Here is a 23582-nt window from a genome sequence, read left to right on the forward strand (position 1 = left end):
TGCGCAGTTTCTGTCCAGGCAGGACTGCTCACCATGGAGGCTTCCACCCAGGTCCAGGTTTGGCACTGTGGGGACTGAGGCTTGCAGGTTCCTTCCAGTGATGGCTAGATTGGGGAGTGCTTGCAGTGTGAGCGGTGCCTCCTGGTGGTCTCTCTTAGGGAACAGGCAAGAGAACTACAGGAGGAGACGGTGCAGCTCCAAAGCATCCTCTGCCTCAGTTGGATGCTGGAGGAGACCTCTGGGACTGTGGAGGAAGAAATGACAGAGGCAGTACTAGAGAAGAGAGAGGACATGGAGTGCCAAGAGGGTGGATACTGAAGGCTTGGCAGCAAACAGAGATCTTCACCTGTACCTGCAGTGGTTCATCTGGAGAACAGACATGCAGCTCTCTCAGCAGAGAGGGAGGGGCATGTTCCATTGGTGGAGGAAGACAGGCCAGGCCTTCCCAAGGTGGGAAGGACTGAGATGACTGCCACCAAGAAGAAGCGATGGATGATGGTGGTTGGAGACTCCCTTCTGTGGGCGATAGAGGAAGCTCTCTGCTGACAGTCCTACTGTCTTGGGATGTCTGTTGCTTGCCCAGAGCCTGGATCCAAGATGTCATGGAGGGATAACTGAGATTCATCCCCCGCTCTGACTACTACCCCATGCTGCTCATCCATATAGGCACCAATGACACTGCCAGGGGAGACCCTGAGCAGATCAAAAGTGACTACAGGGCTCTGGGTGCAAGAGTGAGAGGGTCCAGGGCTCAAATCATGTTCTCATTGATCCTTCCAGTCAAGGGAAAGGGCCCAGGAAGGAACAGGTACATCTTGCAGATCAACACCTGGCTGTGTAGACAGCGTCACCAGCAGGGCTTTGGCTTCTTTGTTCATGGGATGTTGTTCCAAGAAGGATTTCTGGGAAGATATGAGATCCACCTGACAAAGAGAGGGAAGAGTGTCTTCGCAAACAGGCTCACTAACCTAGGGAGGGGGTTTTAAACTAGATTTGCTGGGGGATGGAAACCAAAGCCCTGAGGTAAGTGGGGAAGCAGAAGACCTGGAAGAAGAGCAAGCAAGAGGGGGCAACAAGGGAGGTGCTCTCATACTCTCTGAGAAATCAGGGCTATCAGCTAGTTACCTCAGGTGCCTGTCCATAAGTGAATGGAGCCTGGAACACAAGCAGGAAGAATTGGAAGTCCTTGCACAGTCCTGGAACTATGGCATGATCAGAATAACAGAGACTTGGTGGGATACCTCGTATTAGTGGAGCACTGTCATGGATGGGTACACTGTTCAGAAAGGACAGGCAAGGGAGAAGAGGAGGAGGAGTTGCGCTGAATGTAAAATAGCTATATATTTGCTCAGAGTTCCAATATGAAACTGGATATAGGCCTGTTGAAAGTCTCCAGGTTAGGGTCAGCGGGGAGAGCAACAAGGGTGATGTCATGGTGGGGGACTGCTATAGACCACCAGACCAGGAGGAAGTGGTGGATGAAGTTTTCTTCAAATAGTGGAAGTTTCCCAATCACAGGCCCTGGTTCTCATACAACACTTTAATCACCCTGACATCCGCTGGGAGGGCAACATACCAATGTGCAGGCAATCCAGGAAGTTTTTGGGGAGTGTTGGGGACAACTTCCTGCTGCAAGTGCTACAGCAGCCAACTAGGCACTGTGCTCTTCTTAACTGGCTGCTTGCAAACAGGGAAGAATTGGTGGGGAACATAGTAGTGGATGGCAACTTGGGAAGCAGTGACCATGAAATGACAGAGCTCAGGATCCTGAGGAAAGAAAGGATAGAGAGCAGCAGAGTAGGGACCCCTGGATTTCGTAAAAGCTGATTTTGACTAGCTCAGGGAACTTATGGAAAGGATCCCGTGGAAAGCCAGTCTGAGGGGGAGAGGAGTCCAGGAGAGTTAGCTATACTTTAAATTAGCCTTACTGAGAGTGAAAGAACAAACCATCCCAATGCACAGAAAGACTAGCAAGTTATAGCAGGAGACCAGCTTGGCTTTGCAGGGAACTCTTCAGTAAACTAAATCACAAAAAGGAAGCTTATAAGAAGTGGAAACTTGCACAAATAACTAGGAAAGAATATATGAGCATTGCTCAAGCATGCAGGGATGAAGTCAGGAAGGCTTGAACCACAATTGGGTTGCAGCTAGCAAGGGATGTGAAGGGTAACAAGAAGGTTTTCTACAAGTATGCCAGTAGCCAGAGGAGGAACAGGGAAAGTGTGGGTCCCTTCCTGAATGGGGGAGGCAACCTTGTGACAGAGGATGCAGAAAAGGCTGATGTACTCAATGCCTGTTTCGCTTCAGTCTTCACAGGCAAGGTCAGCTCCCAGACTGCTGCACCAGGCAGCACCATTTGGGGAAGAGGGGAGCAGACAACAGTGGCAAAAGAACAGGTTAGGGACTATTTAGAAAAGCTGGATGTATACAAGTCCGTGGGCCAGACAGGATACATCCAAGGGTGCTGAGGGAATTGGCTGATGTGATTGCAGAGCCACTGGCCATAATCTTTGAAAACTCATGGCTATCAGAAGAAGTCCCAGATGACTGGAAAAGGACAAATATACTCCCCATATTTAAGAAAGAGAAAAAGGAAGATCCAGGGAACTATAAAGCAGTCAGCTTCACCTCAGTCCCCGGAAAAATAATGGAGAAGATCCTCAAGGAATGCATCTTGAAGCACTTGGAGGAAAAAGTGGTGATTAGAAACAGTCAGCATGGATTCATCAAGGGCAAGTCATGCCTGACCAACCTGACTGCCTTCTGTGATTAGATGACTGGACACAGGGAGAACAGTGGACGTGGTATACCTCAGTTTTAGCAAGACTTTTGATATGGCCTCCTACAACATTCTTACAGGAAAGCTAAGGAAAGATGGGTTTGATGAATGGACTGTAAGGTGGATAGAAAACTAGCTGGAGCATCAAACTCAGAGAGTAATAATCAATGGCTCAATGTCTAGTTGGCAGCCAGTATCAAGTGGAGTGTCCCAGGGGTCAGTCCTGGGGTCAGTTTTGTTCAATATCTTCATCAATAACCTGGAAGATGGCATAGAGTGTACCTGCAGCAAGTCTGCAGATGACCCCAAGCTGGGGGGAGCAGTATATATGCTGGAGGGTATGCCTAGGATTTAGAGTGACCTAGACAAATTGGAGGATTGGGCCAAAAGAAATCTCATGAGGTTCAACAAGGACAAGTGCAAAGTCCTGCACTTAGGATGGAGCAATCTCATGTACCAGTACAGGCTCAGGGTGACTGGCTGGGCAGCAGCTCTGCAGAAGAGGACCTGGGGGGTTACAGTGGACAAGAAGCTGAATATGAGCCAACAGCGTGCCCTTGTTGCCAAGAAGACTAATGGCATACTGAACTGCATTAGTAGGTGTGTTGCAAGCAGGTCCAGGGAAGTGATTATTCCCCTCTATTCAGCACTGGTGAGGCCACATCTGGAATACTGTGTTCAGTTTTGGGCCCTACTACAGAAAGGATAAAAACAAATTGGAAACAGTGCAGTGGAGGTCAACAAAAATGGTGATGGGGCTGAGGCGTATGAAGAGAGGTTGAGGGATCTGGGCTTATTTAATCAAGAGAAGAGAAGACTGAGAGAGGATTTAATAGCAGCCTTCAACTACCTGAAGCAGGGTTCAAAAAAGGATGAATGTAAATTGCTCTCAGTGGTGGCAGATGACAGAACAAGGAGGAATGGTTTTAAGTTGCAGCAAGGGAAGTTTAGGTTAGATATTAGGAAGAATTTTCTCACTAGGAAGGTTACCTAGAGAAATAGTGGATTCTCCATCCTTGGAGGTTTTTAAAACCCAGCTAGACAAAGCTTTGGCTGGGACGATCTATTTGGGGATGGTCCTGCTTTGAGCAGGGAGGTTGGACTAGATGACCTCCTGAGGTCCCTTCCAACCCCCATTTTCTATGATTCTATAATCAAAGAACACCCCTGTTTCTGGCATGTAAGCCAGGTTAGAGTGAAATTGTAGCTGTGATGGTCCAGGAATTATGTGAGAAGCAAGGATTTATTAGGGTATTGGACTAACTATAGCTGGCATAGAGTTAGATAAGATTTTGATGCAGGATACTTCATCAGGTCAGAGCAGTGAGATCTAACAGTATTTTGTACTATGCTGTATTAGCTGTCATCTGAGGATTTGTTAAAGGCATCCAGTTACAGAATCAGAAACCTAATGAGCCACATTCCTCCATGACTGCTTATAAAATAGGCTATATATGCTTCTGATATAATACCCATTGGAGTCATCAGGAAGGTTTCCATTGACCACAGTGAGCATTGGCTCAATAGCAGTTAATTGCTGCTGCTACTATTTGAAATATTTTTATCATTAAAAAAATACTCCTCAGCTCCAGTGATAAAAGGCCACAGTTTTAATCACAGAATGTCCTGAAGTTTAAACTGCCAACTCTTCAAGATAAGGACCTGATCTCCCTGTGCATGGTACGTTCATATTGTGGCAGTTCTGGTCCATCCTCCTCAACCCCAAATTTCCAAAAGGCTATACTAAAGATAGAAAAGGTAAAGAGGGGGCAACAGAGATGATCAGGAGAATGGACACACTTCCCTATGACAAGATTAAATTGGTTTATAATGTTTCAGCTTAGCGAAAAGACAACCAAGGAAGGATATGATAGAGGTCTCTTCTATGTTAGTTGATGTCTCAGGACAGGAGCCTGGAGAGGTCTCTTTCTCTAATAATACTATCAAAATGTGTCAAGGAGCAGTAGAAGCAAAGTATAGATATTCCTTTTGTTGGGGTGCATACATAAATTGAAAAAAAGAACATTTGCATTATGACCTATCATGTACTGTGGCACACAGTACTAAAATCATGAGGCCACCTTAAATCTACTTACAGTGTCCTAGAAAAATGTATCCACCTTATATCATGCATCTTTTCTATGAAAAAATATTAAACATATTCAAGCAAATTTATTTTAATAAATGATTTTTCCCTTCAAAAGAATGAACAAAACACAAATGTTCCAGCACAAGAGCAACAATAATTACAGTACAATTTTGCTGCTAAATCATTACCATCTCAGTGATTCTGAAGAAAGACTATAATGTGTAACATGTACATAATAACTTAAATGTATGAATAGGGTTTTATTTAAAATTGTAATACTGCAATTAAAATGAAGAAAATAAAAAAAGCAGGAGATGCTATATGTTCTATGTTTCTGGCATTTTAACTTGTTGAAAATAGATGTTCTGCTGAAAAGATGCCAAGCTAAAACAGGTAAAAGCAGATCTTGGGTAATGAAGGCTAGAAGCATTAAAAGGATTAAATATACCAGGAAGCTGCATAAATTGTGTAAACAAGAAAGAACCAATTAAATGAAGAGTCTCTATACCGCATTCCTGTGTTCTTAATGAATAGAATAAAATGTAAAATGAACATTAAAACTGATGTAGGACTTGTCTACATTTGAAAATAATTCAGATTAAGATTGCAGGTGAAATTAAAAATTAATAATTATTTCTAAATATTCCCAAGTGTGAATACTCTAAAATGGACTGAGCTGAATAGAAATAAAGCACACTTGAAACAAGGGTGTCCTCACAGGGAATAATTCAGGAATAGTTATTCTAAAAAGATGTTCCTAAATGACTTGTAGTGAGTCTTGAAAAGAATATTTAACATTTATTATATATAATATTGTGATTGGGAATGCTCTTTAATTGCAGAGCATTCCTACTGAAATCAAATGAGATAGGTATACCAGAGCATGGGTGAATTATGAAATTATAGTGAGTAGCAAATAGGAGCAAACACAGAAAACAGTTACTTGCCCTAGCAGATGTTACAATTGTCCCATGATCAATGTGTTAATCACACAATAAATTGCAATGAGTCACATTTTCAAGCAATTTATCACCCAATACCAAGCTGCAAAAATGGTATTCCAGCTTTGAAGCTGTTACTTATAAAATCTTTGCAGCTTGTTTGCATCACACCTTAATCTGAACCTATGAGTTTGGTATGTGTGGAGTGACGGGACTTGGACCAGTCCTCCACTGTCCAAGGGTGGACTCATGTTTAACTTTGCTGCCCCAGAGTACAGCAGCAGGAGATGTCATGACTCACCACCCCTCCGCCCTTCCTCCAACCACCTTCAAAGCTGATAGACTTCTTTATCCTTTCACAATATTTGATGAAATGAGCTTGAGCCCATGAAAGCTTATGCATCTCTGATTTAGTTACTCTATAAGGTGCCTCTTTACCCTGCCTTCTTCCTTAAGAAGCCATTTAGCACCACTCCACTACAGCCAGAGTGTGAACAAGTGACATATTTGTCTGACCTAAGGAGAGATGGGGGAGACAATTTGTTCAGAAACCTGCAGGCAGGACAAGCCTTATACAAAAGTACCTCTCATAAGGACCCTGGAGAGTGTGAGCCCTGAAGCTCCTGTTCCCCCTCCCACCTTTCTCATGGGTCTCCCCAGTTCTGCACAAGGGTCAGGGATGCAGCTCCTTTACCCAGAGGAGACTCCAATTGACTTCCCATTTCCAGCCCAGCTGAAGGCAGGAATGGCAGCCCCTGCCGTCAGCTCTCCACTTCTCTTTGTTGGCATGTGCTGGAAGAACACGGTCCCAAGGCACTTCCTTCCTCTCTGGATAGCTTGCACTGTGAATGTGAAGCAAGTCACATGGCCCAACATTTCCATCAAGTGATATTATTTGTTGCTGAATGGAAATAACTTCTGCCATGGGGCACTCTGGAAAAGCTGATGAACATTAAATTTCCCCTGACTCCTTTTAATGTGTTATGTGTTTCTCTGCTGTATCCCCAGATTTTGCAGCAATCCATAAGCACAGATGCTTTGACTGTTCCAAATTTATATTAGTGCTTCTATGGCCTTTTCTAATAAGTATAGATAGCCTTATTGATGCAACAGCATTATTTTATTTGATTTTTCTTGCCCACTTTACTGCTTTCCAACCAGCTGGTTGCACTCCAGTGGTAGTGAATATACCAGTTGAGGCCAATCCTGCAAAATAATTGTTACAGCTGGTGTTGGAGCAAGACCAAGGAGAATGAACCTAAGACACAGAATGAGACCATCACCAGCTAATGCATGCTAATGCAACTTTTCCTTCCCTGTGGAATCCCCACATCATAGTCTAGAGAGTTTAGTCCCAAAGAAAGTCAGACTAGAAGCCAGGAAAATGGTCATTCTGCTATAGTGTTAAATGAGACAGAGAAATCTATCTGCAGTTGTGCCCCTTTATACATATGGGCTAGGTAAAGAAATTACACATAAGCCAATTTAAGTGAGCGGAAACTGGTTTAAAACTAACAGAACAAAAATTATGCGCACATAAACCGGTTTGAAAATGGCCAACCCCAATTTAAGATGAACCTGGATGGATGTAGTCTCAGCCTTAACTGATTTAGGTTAAACTGGTTTATGGAACTTCTGTCTTAGATCCCCTCTTGAGTCAAGCTACCTCACAATCCTGCAGCATCCCAGGACGCTTTGCAGCGCTGAGCTCTCTGTACTGTCTGCTCCAGTGGTGCAGGAATAGCCCCACCCCCACTTGTCATAGAGCTGAGACAGTAAAACCTCCACTCCCTAGCTGGATTCCTGCCTAGGCCTATCACCCTGGCAGAGTGGGGACAGAAGAATGGACCCCCAGACCCTCCTAGCCTGGGTCTGCACAGTGCAGGGGGAGGGAAAGCCCCTGTAGCGGGAGCTCTTTGTCCCCCCAGATCCTGGGGAGGTGGGCTGGGATCATCCCAGCCCCACCCCCTTGCCAGCCTGCAACATCTCTGAGAGACAGAAGGGCAGGGGCAGCAGACTCCTAGACTGGCACTGCCCTCACCCCCAGCAGGGGTTTGCACAAGGCAGCCCCTGTGGGCAAGCAAGCAGGCAGGGCTTGGGTTTTCCCAGCCTGGCTTGTTGGGCTGTGGGTGGGGGGGCTCCCCATACAGGCATCTTTGTCAGGAGGGGAACTGGTGCCGGAGGGGGGTGCATTCCCTCCTCCTGCTCCCACTTCTCAGAGAGGCCGTCAACTGGCAAGTGCAGGGAGGGGACTGGGGTGCATTTCCCTTTGTGCCATGCAGACCACTTCTGAGGGTAGACAGGGGTGCAGTTCTCCTGCTCTTGCCCCTGCCTCTTAAAATGGCAGGTTGCTGGCAGGAGGCAGGGCTTGAAAGAGATTGCCTGCTGACTTTCCCCCTCCCTGTGACTGATGTGTGTCCAGCAGCCAATCAGGCATGGGCTGCCATTGGCTGGGTTCAGCAGCGCCCAGTATAACAGGAGGTACGCATGAGCACCTCCAGGCTTCTGGTCTGGGCCAGTGCAGACTGCTGTTTGCTCTGGCTATCATAACAGTGAATGTCAGTTCAGGTCATCAGTTCAGTCTACACAGCTTAGAAGAACCTGAGAAGATTCAATCAATTCTGCCTTGGGCTTTTTAAACCTCTGTACTTAGCCATGGAGACTAGTGTGATGGGAGTTTCAGGGCACTGTCCAGTATGTTTCCTGAAGTAGCCATTCTATTATGGAGGAGTACATTGGATCTGTGTGCAAAAGATGCACAATATGTCTCATGGTGGCCTGGATTTCTCTGCATTCATCAGTTTGGGTCTCTCTTCCTTTACCTTCTCCAAAGGGTTTTAAATCTGACTCCTTCTGAGGACTGCTCATTTCTGTTGTTTTTTAAATTTTCATGACTTAATCTGTATGTGTGGCATTAAACCAATCTGATCCTCAATCTGCTCATTAAGAAAACACCAATGATATTTTGTGGGTGCCAGTTATGTATATGTTCCATGTCTGTGATGTTGTATTTCCCTCAGGTGGTGAGATTTACCGTCGAACTTGCGATTTCATCAAATAGTGGGGGTTTTATACTACTGCCTAAAAAGCATGATCTTTGTTGAGCCAATTTAGTAAACACTAACTGTAATTGACCTTAAAAGGATTATTTTAATCTCTTGATCCTTTTCATGTGTGTAGCTCAGAGGGAGTTGTTTGGCTACCTATTTCAGCTAGCCAGGAGATCAGCATTCAGAACATAGCAGTGAAAGACTTACATCATAATTGATTTATAACAATGCTTGCATGACTCAGGGTTCAGAAACATTGCCTCATATAATGTTTACACTTTGTGACAAGAGGTATAATTTTACTTAATTTTTTCAGATGACCAACTGAGAGAAAGACAAAAAAAGTATTTTCTTGAACAAAACCTAAGTAGTTTAAATGCACCATTTTCAAGGGAGGGGGTGAAAGCATATTTCCTAGAGAGCCTGATTCTTTACTCAATTATGTGTATGATGTTTTATTTCAGGGGTGAGCGAAAATTGGCCCGGGGGCTGGATGTGGCCTGCCAGGCCATTCTATCTGGCCCACAGGACCCCTAAAAATTTTAGAAAATTAATATTTACCTGCCCCTGGCTGCCTGTCATGTGGCCCTCGATGGCTTGCCAAAACTAAGTGGCCTCCGCCCAAAATAATTACCCACCCCAGTATATTTCAATAAAGGAGCTATACCATACTAAAAACATTGTAACCAAGTAGAGAAATAGACCGGTGATGTCTTCTTAAAGCATTCCATATAGACTTAGATTCATTTATTTACAGAAGATCATAAATTTGAAGTTAGTTTTCACATGTGGAAAAGAGTAGTTCTGTCTTATTTCAAACATTCATATTACTGATACTAACATGCCTACTTTTGTAATTCAGTACAACAATTGATATAAGTAGCCATTTCTTGCTAGCATGCTGAAGCATTAGATATAGTCCCTTTTTATGCCATTGCTTTCAACAAGGATGTCAAAGAGAATGAAATAGCCAAATATAACTAAACAAAAAATCTAAAGGGTGAATTTGTGCTTAAGTGCTCAAGAAAGCACAAATTATTTACTATGCAATTGGTTCCTGAAAAACTAAAGTGAACCCATAGGTACTCAGCGATATATAACCCAATTGTAAACAATTTTAGTAGGATACCATGTTCTTCTGAATATCTGTGCATTTCTAGAAGTTAGAAGTTGAAAGTGAATTCTTTAAACTGATTTTGCCACAGCTTCCCCACAATGCAACTTCCAAAGACTTACAAATCTGACCTGAAAACCTCAGCCTCATTCTAGAAGGTAAATTCTAGTAGCTATGCTGACAAAATATGCTTCATTTTTTTTTTTTTTTTGTTAAAATTGCAGTGAACAAAACATCTCAGCAAAATCATGAAATTCCAAGTAAAGGCAAGGTTGCACTGAAATTCTAAGAGAAAATATTGTAGATTTAAGAACACCTGTGTGCATGATAACTAATACAAAAAGCACATAATAAGTGAAAATGATTTGTAAGAGGTTTTGAAGAAACTGCAGTACAAGACATACTTTGATTACAACTTTCATTTTTTCAAATCATGCTTGATTACAACAGTCACAACTAGATGATTCTATTACTCTAAAATAATGCACCTCCATAGAGGCCTCAATTCAAGAAGGTTCTTAAGCACAAAATGAATTACCAGAATGACAACCATAAAAGATTCAGAGAGCAAAGGTAAAGAAACTTAAGTCTAGTTTAAAACCCAGTGGAAACCAGCATTTTTCCAGTCAGGAAAAGCATGTGTATACTTAAACGCTAATGGGACTACTCACATACCAAAAGTTAGACACAAGTTTACGGTTCTTTATTGGATTTGGATCATGATGGATAAGTAAGTCCTTATTTTACATGGTAACATGTATTGTGAAATAATAACAATCACATTATAACATGATATATACTGTACAAAAATTCTGAAAATGACATTGACGCAAATGGGCATCTTTACTCAGACTTGGCCCTTTTTTAGAGCTCTCACTAAGGAACAGACATCTAACAGATTTAAACCAGCATAATCTGTCTTCATGGCAGTGTAAGCCTGGAGCAGATGCATGATGTACAGTTCTATGACTGTGTAAAATCGTAGGGTTGGAAGATACTTTGGGAGTGATCTCATCCAACCCTCTGCATGAATGAAGGGATGCTATATCTACACCATCCATGTTAATTGCCTTTCCATCCTCCTTTTGAAAACCTTCAACAAAGAAGATTTTACAACTTCCCTGGGAAAACTATTTCACTGCCTTACCATTCTAACAGTAAGAGTTTTTCCTGAGAGAGTTTTCTAATCTTATCTGCTTTGCTGAAATTTGAAGCCATTGCTTCACGTCCTGTCCTCTGTGGCAAGGAAGAACAGTTATTCTCCTTCTTGTGTAAGGCAGCCTTTCAAATATTTGAAAACTGTTTTCATGTCACCCCTTACTCCCCTTATGTTCAAGCTAAACACAAAGCAAGACATCCTTACTGTGTAATAGTTATACCGCCTAGAAATTCAGCGTCAGTTACAGCAGTGCTCTAGTCAATTTCACCATTTGGTAACCATTTGTTCAATGAAATCATCCACCCCACCACTGAGGTGTTTTAATAATACTGCAGACAACCACCTTGAGAGAGCTGTCTAGTCTGGATACCAGTGTAACTTACGTTAGCATACAAACCCATTTAAGTTACACTGATATAAGTGCATCCTGGGTACATACCCATGCATCAAGAGATGATTGGTTCTTATCACACTGAGCACTGCAGGGTGCAACATGCTCATTCCTTTTTCATCCATTTCAGGTTGATTCATTTCACTTTCTTCCTTCTATTTTTTATTTACTATGTTTCTCCTGTTAGACCCTACTTTCTCCCCCTCCCCGCCCCAACTCGACCCCTCCACTTCTGTCTTTCAGGTTAAAATAATAAAATGTGTACAATTTGAAGGAAAATTATTTAGGATGCTACATAGAGATAAAGCCAGAAAGAATTATGGAATAACACTGAACAAGGAATAACGCATCTGAGTATCATGCCAAGCTAAGCAATTGGCTCTTATGGGAAGATCTGAAAGCCTTGTGACATTTAAAAGCTAAACCAGACAAAACACTACAAATAGCAGTATAGTGAATCCTGCATAGCTGGAGAATGTACCAAATGACCTGTAATAGGATTTATTAATGTCAAACATATGTGATTTATAATCTATTATGTATACAAGACCCATAGACTGCTGAAGCAAGTCACTGAAGATACTAAGCAAATCATGCTTCAGGGGTGGCAATAATGGAATACTTCTCATAAACTGTGAATACTTAACTGTTTTATATGTGAAAGTTATTAATTAATCTCTTAAAACAAAAGGTCTTCCTGGTTTTCCTTCCGTCTTGTCTGATAGTAAAAGTGCTGGACTTTAGCCATTTGGTGGTTACTGGACAATGTCCACAGAAAGATGTTGTTCCTTTACCCAACATGTCACATACCTGTCCACTCTAGGCTTCAGCACCTCCTTGACAACCATGTTAAACCAATGGTCCTGGCTGCACGTGGCACATGCATGCTATTTTTTCCTCAGGGAATAGCTGATTATAGTGACTCAAAAACAGCTTTGCCTAAGCAAACGATTATTTATGCATTAACTCATGGGTATGTAGCAATCATAGACAAGGGTTAAATTAATAAAGTTCTTATATGCATGTTTCCCCTTACCTAATCCTTAATCTTTCCTTGCAAGGCTTGGTAAGTTCCATTCGGCCCAGCTACCTCTGTCTCTGGTTGGAAGAAGCAGACTGCCCTGCTGCAAATATGTTCTCTGTCTGTCTCTTTCTCTCTCTGCATGCCTTCTTGCATCACTGTCAGATCTCACTGGCACTTTCCGGGCAGATCCTTACAACCCACTCATCTTCCTTTTCCAGACCCATGGCTCTTTAATTGTTTAGTATCCTCTCTAGTCCAGAACTTAGCCAGGGGCAGAGTAAACCTTGCCAGCCTAGTTGGAGCTAAGAAGGGGCATTCCTTAGTTCACAGCTAAGGTTTAGTTCATAGCTCTCCCCACTGCTTCCTTAAGGAACCTTGGTATTTTCTGGACTGTACCTTATACCTGCAAGTTTTTTGTCTCCTGTTTACTTTTCTGTTCCTCCCCCACAACTTGTTTGGTTTAACTGCTTGCAGAGAGGCAGAATGTCAGGAGGATCAATGCATATGTATATAATATTTTTTTAAAAATAATACCCATAACTCCCTCCTTCTCCACACTATATATTGCTGTGTTGATTACTTACAAGGCACTAGTGTTTTCTTGGATTAGGTTTATGAAATAAGAAAAAATGATAAAGAGGTTTGTTTGTTTTTTAATTTGCTCATTTAAAATTATACTTTAAAAGAAAAATGGCATAAAACCTACAAAAGTAACATAATCAAGAATGATTAGATATGTCAGTTCCTCTGAAGATGGTATCTTAAGTATTGTTCTTATGGGAAAAATGTTTGAGCATATACAATGTGTGAGGAGGTTTTTTCTGTTCTGTGGCTGAGATCCATAAATTATCTCTAGATTAAAGATGACTATAACCCATGTCAGACTAACAAACAGACTATATCAGAAAAAGCTTTTTAAAATTCAAAGATATTTAGCAAACTTTTAGTGTTATTTCTGTGGCTATGAACAAGGTAGTTTCCAATTGGCTTAAGTACCGAAATCTTTTTTTGCTGATGTAGTCACATCATAATTATGTAACATTTGTCGGGTAGGTACCTGTGATTTTACTACAACAATGCAAATGGCTGCATTCTCGGTACATATTTTTTTTGGCAGAAGAGCAAAGCATTGTAACATGCTGTACCTTTGGCTTGAGAAAGAGGTTTATAATGTAATGTCTTTAGTATTTATTTAAAGGAGTTGTACTGTGACAATCTTCTTTTCTATTAGCTTTGATTTTTAAAATGTTGATGCTCAATGAACTTTGGAAAAAGCATGTTCCAGAGTTCTGCATTTAGCCATTTTAGATTAAGATTTAAACTAGACACATAAGCCATGACCTCAAAATAATAATCAGAGTAAATGAAAAGCTTACATAAACATCTATGTTCTGTAGCTAGCACTACAGTAGATAGCTGCTGCAGATAACAGATACTCTATGGCAAAACTACTTTAAATTACTCAAAGGTTTAACTTCATATTTACTCAGATTAACTACAATATAAAGCTATAACTTTTGAATGACAAAAAAGGTGCAGGAATGGGCTTTATTTTAAAAAAATACCTCATATAGGAGATAAAAATGGAACAAGAAAAACATTACAAGGTTAAATCCTGATCTCACTTGTATTATTTTCCTTACATGAAAGATATGTTAATTTGTATCCAATGCCAGAATATCAGCAATATTTTAAGAAGCATATGGTTATCTGTATCAAGCAATATCTATGTAATGGCTTACAAAATTACATATTGACTGATGACTGTCTGGTACAGAATGAGGCAGCCGTGGATGACAATACAAACTGAAGCTTAATTGGAGTTGGAAGCATAAGATGCTCATTATGCGCACCAATCTCCAGACATAAAGCTTCTCTGAGGGTACCATATGTCTGATCTTCCATGTCCATTCATTATTCTTGCTTATTTAATCATAATTGATTTCATTATTCAAGTCTTAAGCAAGTTACAGGATATCAAGTCTAACTCTCTCCAGTGCTAATAACTCTACTTTGGCACACACATTCATTGGGAATCACAGATACAGTGAGAAGGGTTTTCCATATCTTATTTGTGAATCAGGAAGATCAGGAATTTTAGCCGAAGTCTCCCACATCCCCAATGAGTACCCTAACTTAGTATCATTCATAGTAGAGATGAAGTGGAGTTGTAGTCCCAACCATCATATTAGGACCTCACTCTACATTAATTTTAGGCAGTTCCTGGATTTATCAACCCTTGGACTGTCCATACATTAAGACCTAAAATTAATATTAAGCAAAATTTGAGCCACTTAAAGTTATGCCACTCCAATACACCCCCCTGCGCTCCCCCAAACCGCATGCCTACCTCTACCTCCTGCAGGGAGGAGCTCCCCTCCCCAGTTACCAGCTGTCCAGTCATGTGCCACCACACTCCATACCTCCACATGGGGCTCCCAGCTGGAGTGCCAAGAGCCCCATGGAGGTGAGGCACAGAGTTCACCGGAGATAAATTTTGCAAAATGATTCAATTATTCATGGTCATGCTTTTTATGTGCAAAATTGCGCAGGCACATAATTGCATGATTCTTTGGGATGTAATTAACATGTGGCCACTCCTCACAGAGAAGCCACCCAAGTTTCAGTCAGTTTCAGTCCTCCAGTATCCCAGGATGCAATTTCCACCACCCCCCCGCCATTCTGTGTGGACAAATTTTCCACCCCCTGAACTCTACTGCCCATTGAGTGGTTCTGGCACTAAGCTAACTCCCCCACTGGCCCCTACAAGTGTGATTTTCCCACCTCATGCAAACAGCCTGCAAAGCACGTCAGCTAGCCAGGTCTCAGGGTATGGATGGGTCCAGGAGTAGAGTGGAACAAGGTAGAGGGCTGGATTGAGTCCCCATGAGCTAGGGCTTCCTTCCTGTTGCAGGGGCAGTAGCTCCCCTAAGAGCTCCCCTAAAAGTGCCTTCCTTCACTGCTCCCACCTTGCACCCACCCTGGGAAGCAGAACCAGCACTCCCCGTATCCCAGTCCCAAATCCCAATTTATTAAAACATGAGACCTTCTTTAATACACTTCTTCTGTATTGCTTTTTAAATTCTTTTTCAGTTTTTGTTTTATTTTATCTTCAGTGCATCTCTTCCCTCCCTGCCTCACCTGGTGACTCCAACTGTCCCAGGGATGTCCAACCCTGCCTGCCTTCAAGGTTAGATGCTATTACAGGCAGGCAACAGCCAACGGGATACAGCAGCCACACAGCTCCCTGCAGGGTGCAGAGCTGCACTCCTGCACAACATTTGCATCAAGCCTCATTTCAATTATGCATCTTCCATCAAATTCATGGTTACTTTTTTTTGACAGCTCCTTTTTATGCTTTATGGAGATGCACTTTTAGCATTTCTTTAATAGGCTGTCCATATATTTATGGCAAGTTGGCACCCCTGTTTTCATGACAAGTTTTGAAATAGCATTGGTTCCTTCTGATGTAGAACAGAGACTTGGATTTTTCTGATAAACTTCTTTTACTAATCAGCTCTATTATCACAATCCTGCATGCAGCTTTCAAAATCATAACCCTATTTACCTGCTTGAACCCACATAACAACTGGCAGTATATAGAATATAAAACATTCCCCATAATCATTTAATCTGTAATTTTGCTGACACAAAATTTTGAGGCAAGGTCAGAGCTGTAAGAACTGTAAGTGCTAAGTGTTAATAGAGTGGGTAATACATTTGTGAATGGATACCAAACAAAGCAGGCAGCTAAGCTAAGCATTTTAACACCTATTATGACAACAGGGTTGAACCTTGCACTTTAGCACCAAAAAATAACAGAACTCAGCCACTTGATTTGAAAAAGAAGGGGTAAAAATAGAAGCATGTCTAACACACTAAATACAGAAAGTGATTGGACTATAGAAATGGTATTGTATGATTTTCAGTATTTATCATCTCTGAATAATTGGATTTGTTCTAACTTTTGTAGAGAATACGTTCAATTTTTTTCTCCGAACTTTATTTCTGTAAATCACAGAGAGGCAGGGTGGCTATTGTGGGTGGCCAATTTCTTATCCAAAGTACTTATTTTCTACATTGACCTACTGACTTCTGAGCTCTAGGATATAGCACTTTTGTCATCAGTAAGTACTTAGTTAAAATTAAACTCAAGATGTGGGGATTTAATCCCTTGCAAGTCCAAATTTAAAAAAAAAAATATGATCTCCTTTCAGCTCTGGAGTCCATTGCAAGTACAAATGAAAGAATGTGTGTGGATGTCTAACTACTTAATTTGACTGCAGTAAACAGAGTCTGTCAATCCCAGATTGGTCTTGTCAGCCATCTTCAGATCCATGGATAAGACAGTCATGGAAGACAATCATCCAGGACTGTAAGGGATTGCCAAAGAAGATGACAATGACTTAATTTAAAATACAGGCTTATAATGAGCTCTGTAGTCAAAGATAGATTCAATAAAAGAGCAGGGCCTTAGAGGAACCTGTGAAAAACCTAGTCTTAGCTAAATAAGAATTTATAGGCTCAGTTTGGTTATATGTTGTACAGGATAAAGCGAAACATTTGGGGAACTGAACTGATAAAGTTCCTGTCCTAACTCTACTGTGTGTAACCGCACAAATGGAAAACATGTTTTTATTAAAAATAATAAGGAACTGAACCTGCAAAATAATTCGTGGCCAGATTTCCTTCTACTGTCTATGTTTTTTCAGTGGGAATTCTGCTTACAAAAAACTTAAAACTTGGCCTTACATCACTGATTTTAAGGCATTTTATAAAGAAATCTATATATTCTTTTTCCTTAAAGTTGGTGGAATAAATAATATTTTAAGACTATTGAGTTTTTCATGAACATCTCATAGAATGCTGTAAATTTAACATGTAAAACGCATGCTTTCTACTTTAAAGATTATTAGAAATTTTCTACCAGTTTTCCTCCAATGTTTTCTTGCACTAAAAAATTAAGGTTCTGAATTGTCTTTCTGAACCTTCCCAGCACTTCTCTATCCCATTTTTTTTTTAACTATGGCACTATTCCAAAACACATTGTCTCATACATCTTATTTAACCAGAAAAATCTTTAAACAGTATACTGCAGACCTACATCAGTCAGCGAACATGGAAACTTTTCTGTTATAAATAGGATTATAGGAACTGTAGAAAAGTAATTAAAGAGGTTTTCCAGACCTTTTAGAGATTTTGAATTTTAGATGAAAAGTATAAATATATCAAGATCATCCTATCCATCCTGTCTACGGAATCTATATTTAATATATTTGTCATTTTATATAAATAGTTTAATAAATTTAAAATATAGACACACTTGTATTTTAGAACGTCTTTTTTAGCATATTTCCATTGTTCATAAATAATTTCTATGTAGTTTTATACTATAGTATCTGACAGCGTGTCCTGACAAGTGCACATGTGCAGTTTGCGGTGCCTCAAACCACATGCAACACAAGTGCACCTGTTTGCTGCACGTTTTTCAAAAAAAGTGCTGCTAAAAAAAGTGGTATGGCACACATGACAGCAGCATGCACCACCAGAAACTGGAGCCTAGCTGGCCAGAGCCACATTCTGCCTGCCAGCCAGGCTCTGAGCAGCCAGGTCAGCACTGCTGCTGCCCTGGAAAGCCCCTAGGTACCGAAGTAAGATGCGTAAGTGCTGGCCTCAGCCTTTCCTAGCCTACCTGAATCACTTTGCCACACACTGGAGTGTGCATGCAGGGGTGTGCCTAAGGACAAATAGCAGACACACAAATATGTGCAGCTGCTGTTTGTCCCATGGGAAATGCACACCCCTGCACATGCACATTGATTCAGATGTGACCTGAGGGTTTATTCCTGTTACAAATTGAAACAACTTGGGATCATGTGAGAAATTATCGGCTGAGTGAAAATTAAATGAATAGGGCTGTCCAGGCAACAAAGATGACATTTCATGAAAAATTCTGAAGTTAGATATTTGTTTTTGTTTCACACTGGAACAAAAATGAGATTACTCAAACTTTTTCATGAAAAACACACTGGAGAGATTCCAGAATAGCTGGAATAGTAATTAGATTCCAGAATAGCTGGTATAGTAATTAGTTCCTATTCTCCAGGCTACTCTGGAGTGGATGTTCTTCATCCTGGACCTGAAAACAATGAGTTTCATTAAAACTGATATACTCCTACATAAACACTGGTTTTGATTAATTGGCATTTTCTGTCTAAAAATCACTTAAACTTTTTAAGCACTAAACTCTAAGCCATCTATCCACCAGACTTTTTGCCAGCCTGGCTCACTTGAGCATAGTGTCCTCTGACCTGGCTCTGTTTACCACACATGGAGAGACTAGTTTGGTTCCACAATATGTATTAAATTAAAGCAACTTTAAATCTTCTTTGCAGCACTTCATCAACTCTTATTTTCATCACTGGTTTGACCCATGGTTTTTGCCTTTAAGATCACATGACAAAGCAGACAGGCCACTGGAACATACAACATTATGTAAAGAAGTGGAAGGAAAGGATAAGGCTTTACAAAGAACAACATTCCTGGACAACTCATTAGGAAAACAGGCAGGAAAACTGTTGTTCATTTTTTGTAGTTTTTATTTCAAGTTTCTTCGCTGGTGTTTGCAGAAAGGGAAAAAAAATGGTGGAGAAGGTATGTGAGAGTTTGAGCCAAAGAAGAGATTACAAGAGTGACATGCTTACATGTCAAGAAAAGAAAAGAAGTTGCTTTTAAGGATCATGTCTGTGATTAATGTTCATTTCCACTTTGTTAGAGAATTATTCATAAATAATTTAAAAATAGTTAGGAAATTGCTCCGGGATCCAACAAGTCAACTGGTTGTTCAACATCCTTGTATTTTTTCTAAGCTGCAATGTAATTAAGGCAACATGATTTCCTTCACTGTCTCCCCATCCCCGCCACACACAAACACTACAGTGCCTGATCTGATCCCCCTCTTACTCAAATAAAGACCAAAATCCCCACATTATATAAACATGTATAATACTCAATCCATAACTGCCATTTCTCCATAGTGACAGACAAAACTGTCTTGTACTCTAGGGATCTAAACTAAACTTTATTTGCCTTAAGGTAAATTGTCCATAGATTCCAAAGTATTTTGAAAAATGCAATATTTACTCCTTAATAAGTACTGCAACCATCATTACCTTTACTGGGGTGGGTCAAATTAACCTTGTGTCCCAGGCCAGATTGAGACCAGGGGGCTCTTCACAGACCAGTTCCAGCTTGGAGCACAAGGCAATGATGGAAGCAATGGCCACTGAAGCAGCAGTGATGATGACCACTGAAGCAGCAATAGGTCAAGTGGGGTGGCAGCGATGACCACCACAACATCAGTGGGGTTAATAGCCACAGACCAGGCAGCCACATGCCATGGCAGAAGTAAAGCAAATGGTGGTGAGCCAAGCAGCTACAGGTGAGTGGCAACACAGCACTTGCTTGTCATCCTGCCACCTATTGTCATGTCCATCATGGTCCCAAGGCCCTGGATTCTGTGGCAGGTCAAACCCACTGAATTCCCTGGTCCACCAGTAGTCAGGGATACCATGAAATACATTGCGTTTGACACTCCTTACCTATATAATATATCAGGGTCATATCTGTTCCTTGTATAATTAAAATTTTCAAAGAATCATTTTTATTTTAAATTGCCTTGTTCTTTTTGCTTAAAAGCTGGATTTTAAGATGGTTTATGAAATGATTTTTTAAAATATAAAAGTATAATGACTTCTTGGCAAAAGTGAACACACTGCCTGAAGACAGAATGTAGATTTTTTTTCTTGTTCTGTTCAGTTATTTTTTGACAGCCTGATGGAGTACTTCAGCTTCGTTTCAGCATCTCCAATGAGATACAATCTAAAAAGTCTACAGATGTCAGAAAAAAACAGCATTAAACAACTTAAAGTATTTTAGCTGCTTTGGAATCAAAAGCCCCCTTCAACTTGGCCTATCAATTGACACAAATGTTTATCAATGGTGCAATGTAGACCATTTAGCTGAGGATATCTAGGGTGCCCATAGCTATAGAGAGCCAAACATAGTAAAATATTATTATGAAGGAATAATTTTCTTCTTTTTTTTTTATTATTTCCTTCCTTTATTTGTGCAGGTCTGTGAGAAGTTCTGGGCTCTGCATTTTAAGACAACTGGGGGGGAAGTTAAAGACATTAATTTAAAGGCATGATGGGGTCTGATGCACAATCCTGACAATCAAGCATCCTGCCATGCCATACATACATAGCAGGAAGCATAACTGTGCAATCAAGCATCAGATCCCATGACGTCAAATTGCCAGTCTGGGATATTCCGGAGATCATGGTCCCTGCACTGGAGAGTAGCAAACTTGGCTCTCTACACTCCTGTAGCTGGAACCCCCAATCAGTTAATGCAACATTCAGGTTGGGAGGGGCACTTGGAGACTTTGGCTCCCATGTGCTCCTCTGACTAGATGCCCTGATCAGTTGACTCCCAACTGGGTAAGCATATGGAGCTTCTGGAAACATGCAGAGCCTTTGGAAGCATATGGAGTGCACCATGCCTCCCTGGCTGGGAGCTCTGGTCAGCTTATTGTGGATCCCAGCCAGAAGAACACACCATGTGCTCCTGCAGCTGGGAGCCCCAATCAACTGATCAACACTCCCAGCCTTTGGTGTCTTGAAAGGCTCCAGTGTGCTCTGGCAGCTGGGAGCACTGGCAACACATTCAATTAAAGGTGCAAATGGAACTGGCCACAAAATTATTACATATCTTGTGTAATAACTTTGTGACTTATTTCTCATTTTATCACACCATTAACTGAATAAACGTGTGGCTACATCACTACTTAAGACATGATTAACCTGTGAATCATGTCTTAAGTGTAAGATCTGTTGGGGGCCAAAGGGAATGGGGAAAACTATGTGAGCACGTATCTCAGATCATTCTTTTCATTGTAACAGCTCCGTGATAGTTTTTGTATAGCAAGTTTAAACAAAAATGCTATTCTAAGTGACTGCAGTGTCAAAATAGGAAAAAACAATGTGCACAAACAGAGCTAGCCTTAGGGGCAGGTGACGTGGGTGCCATAGCCACGGGGGCACCACCATATACACACACATTCATGCATGCACACATGCACGCACACACACGTGTGAGCAGCCCATGCTCACAGCAGCACTCTTCCCCTGCCCCGCCCAACCTCACCCTGCCCTGGGTTTTAAAGAACCAAATTGAGGCTTCAGAAAACTGTGTGCAAGTTATGGTTTTTATCAATATTGAGAGGGGAAAAAAAATCAAAGATATGATAAAGAAAATTGTAAAAATAACTCTACATATAAAAACCAAGGGGCAATTTGCTGAGGACTACAGGAAACAATTGAGAACAGGCAAAAAGCTTTAAGAACTGGAGTCAGACTCATCTTGAGTAAATATAATAATGCAAAAAGAAAAGCCCAGAGACCGTTTAGACAATGCAAAAGGCAATACCAGTGAGGCTTGACAGAAAAGATTGCCTTTTGCATTCTCTAAACAGTTTCTTGGCTCCTTCTTTTCAAAAATAATATCAGAAGGATAGAAATGCTAATAATGTGACAGCATTTTACAAGGCTATCAGCTTACAGAAGAGAGAATATCAACCACTTGCAGATCTTTTTAAGGGAAAAGAATGCATTGCAAAGAATGCACATTATAAAAATACGGAGAAATATTTTAAAGGCAAATAACAAATAACTTCTGGACAATCCAGCTGCACAAGAATCACATTTTGAAGAGATTACATCTCCATGGCCACCCAAGGAGATATGGGAAAGACCTAAGCAAGCCCCTGAGCAAGACCTAAGAGATCTTTATATAAATTTATCAGAAACTAGAAAAGCATGCTGCTAATAGAAAAAAATCCAGGGCAGATCATGAGTGTAGCCAAGGACTGCCATTATCTATATAGTTATAGTATTATATAAAACTCAAGGGGAAGGAAAAAAATCTCACTATAATTTGGCAGATTTATTTAGTACGTGAATGAAAAGATTGTGTTATGATTACTCCTTCCTCTCCTTCTTTATGCTGTGATCCTTAAAAACTGCCAAAATATTGGGCGAGTTTGGAAATGTATGTTGCCTTTTTTAAAATAAAAATAACAGTTTATGAAAAAATGTTTTTTAGAACAATTTTCATTTTGCTGACATTTTCTGATGATCTGTCAGGAAAATTTAGAGAAAACATATTGTTTAGCTCAAGTTAACCAAAAACAAATGTGTGCATATCAAAATAAATCAAAACTGTTTCACTGGGGTAAGTCTCCACTTTGACTGGATCATGGGAGATATAGCCCAACTACAACATACAGCCCACACAAAAAAATTGGACAGGCCTCCAAACTACAAGTTCTACTTGTAACACAAGTGGACACAAGTTAGAGTTATATCACCCTGAAACCTTGTGGTTCAAGAATACTTCACAGTTTAAAAAAAAAAAAAAATTAAACAAGAGGTTTCAAAATTTCTAACCTGAAAATTTTCAGAACTTTCTGAAGTTCCTAAATCCTAAAACTTCTTATTTACAAAGATAAATATCTTTATAGAGTGGGATCACTCCCTAGCCCTTTTGCACCACATCAGAAGTACAAAATGGGCGTAGGAGTACCTTAAGTAGATATAGGAGAATGAGATTTGTTTTCAATATGTAATTAATTTTAAAATTTTACCTTCATTCTCCTGTGGTCATAAAGGGTAGACATGCAGATGTTACACTTAGATAGATCTATCTAGGGTTAGATCAATCTAAGTGCCAATCTGTACAGAAGTTCTGGAAAGTAAGATAGGGCAAAAAATGGCAGGCCTGATCTAACTTAGTTCTTCTGTGGAGGTGAACTAAATTAGATTGAGAACAGGTTAGCCTGATCTCCTGAATGTCTGCACACATTTGGAATGCAGCCCCAGGGCTGGGGAAGCTGAGCTGCTTGTCCCAGCCCCAGGACTGCATTCTTCCTGCCCTGCAAACCTAACTGGGCTATTTTTAGCACCCCCCCCCCCAT

General features: G+C 40.8%; 1 protein-coding gene across 5 annotated transcripts in view; it reads right to left on the bottom strand.

Annotated features, from left to right (window-relative positions):
* PDE1A (phosphodiesterase 1A) overlaps positions 1-23582 on the bottom strand; it is a 480938-nt gene that overhangs the window by 196869 nt on the left and 260487 nt on the right. The gene's annotated exons all lie outside the window — the stretch shown is intronic.

This window comes from Gavialis gangeticus, unplaced genomic scaffold (assembly GCF_001723915.1).
Source record: "Gavialis gangeticus isolate Ggan-Ray unplaced genomic scaffold, GavGan_comp1, whole genome shotgun sequence".
In the NCBI taxonomy this organism is placed as follows: domain Eukaryota; kingdom Metazoa; phylum Chordata; order Crocodylia; family Gavialidae; genus Gavialis; species Gavialis gangeticus.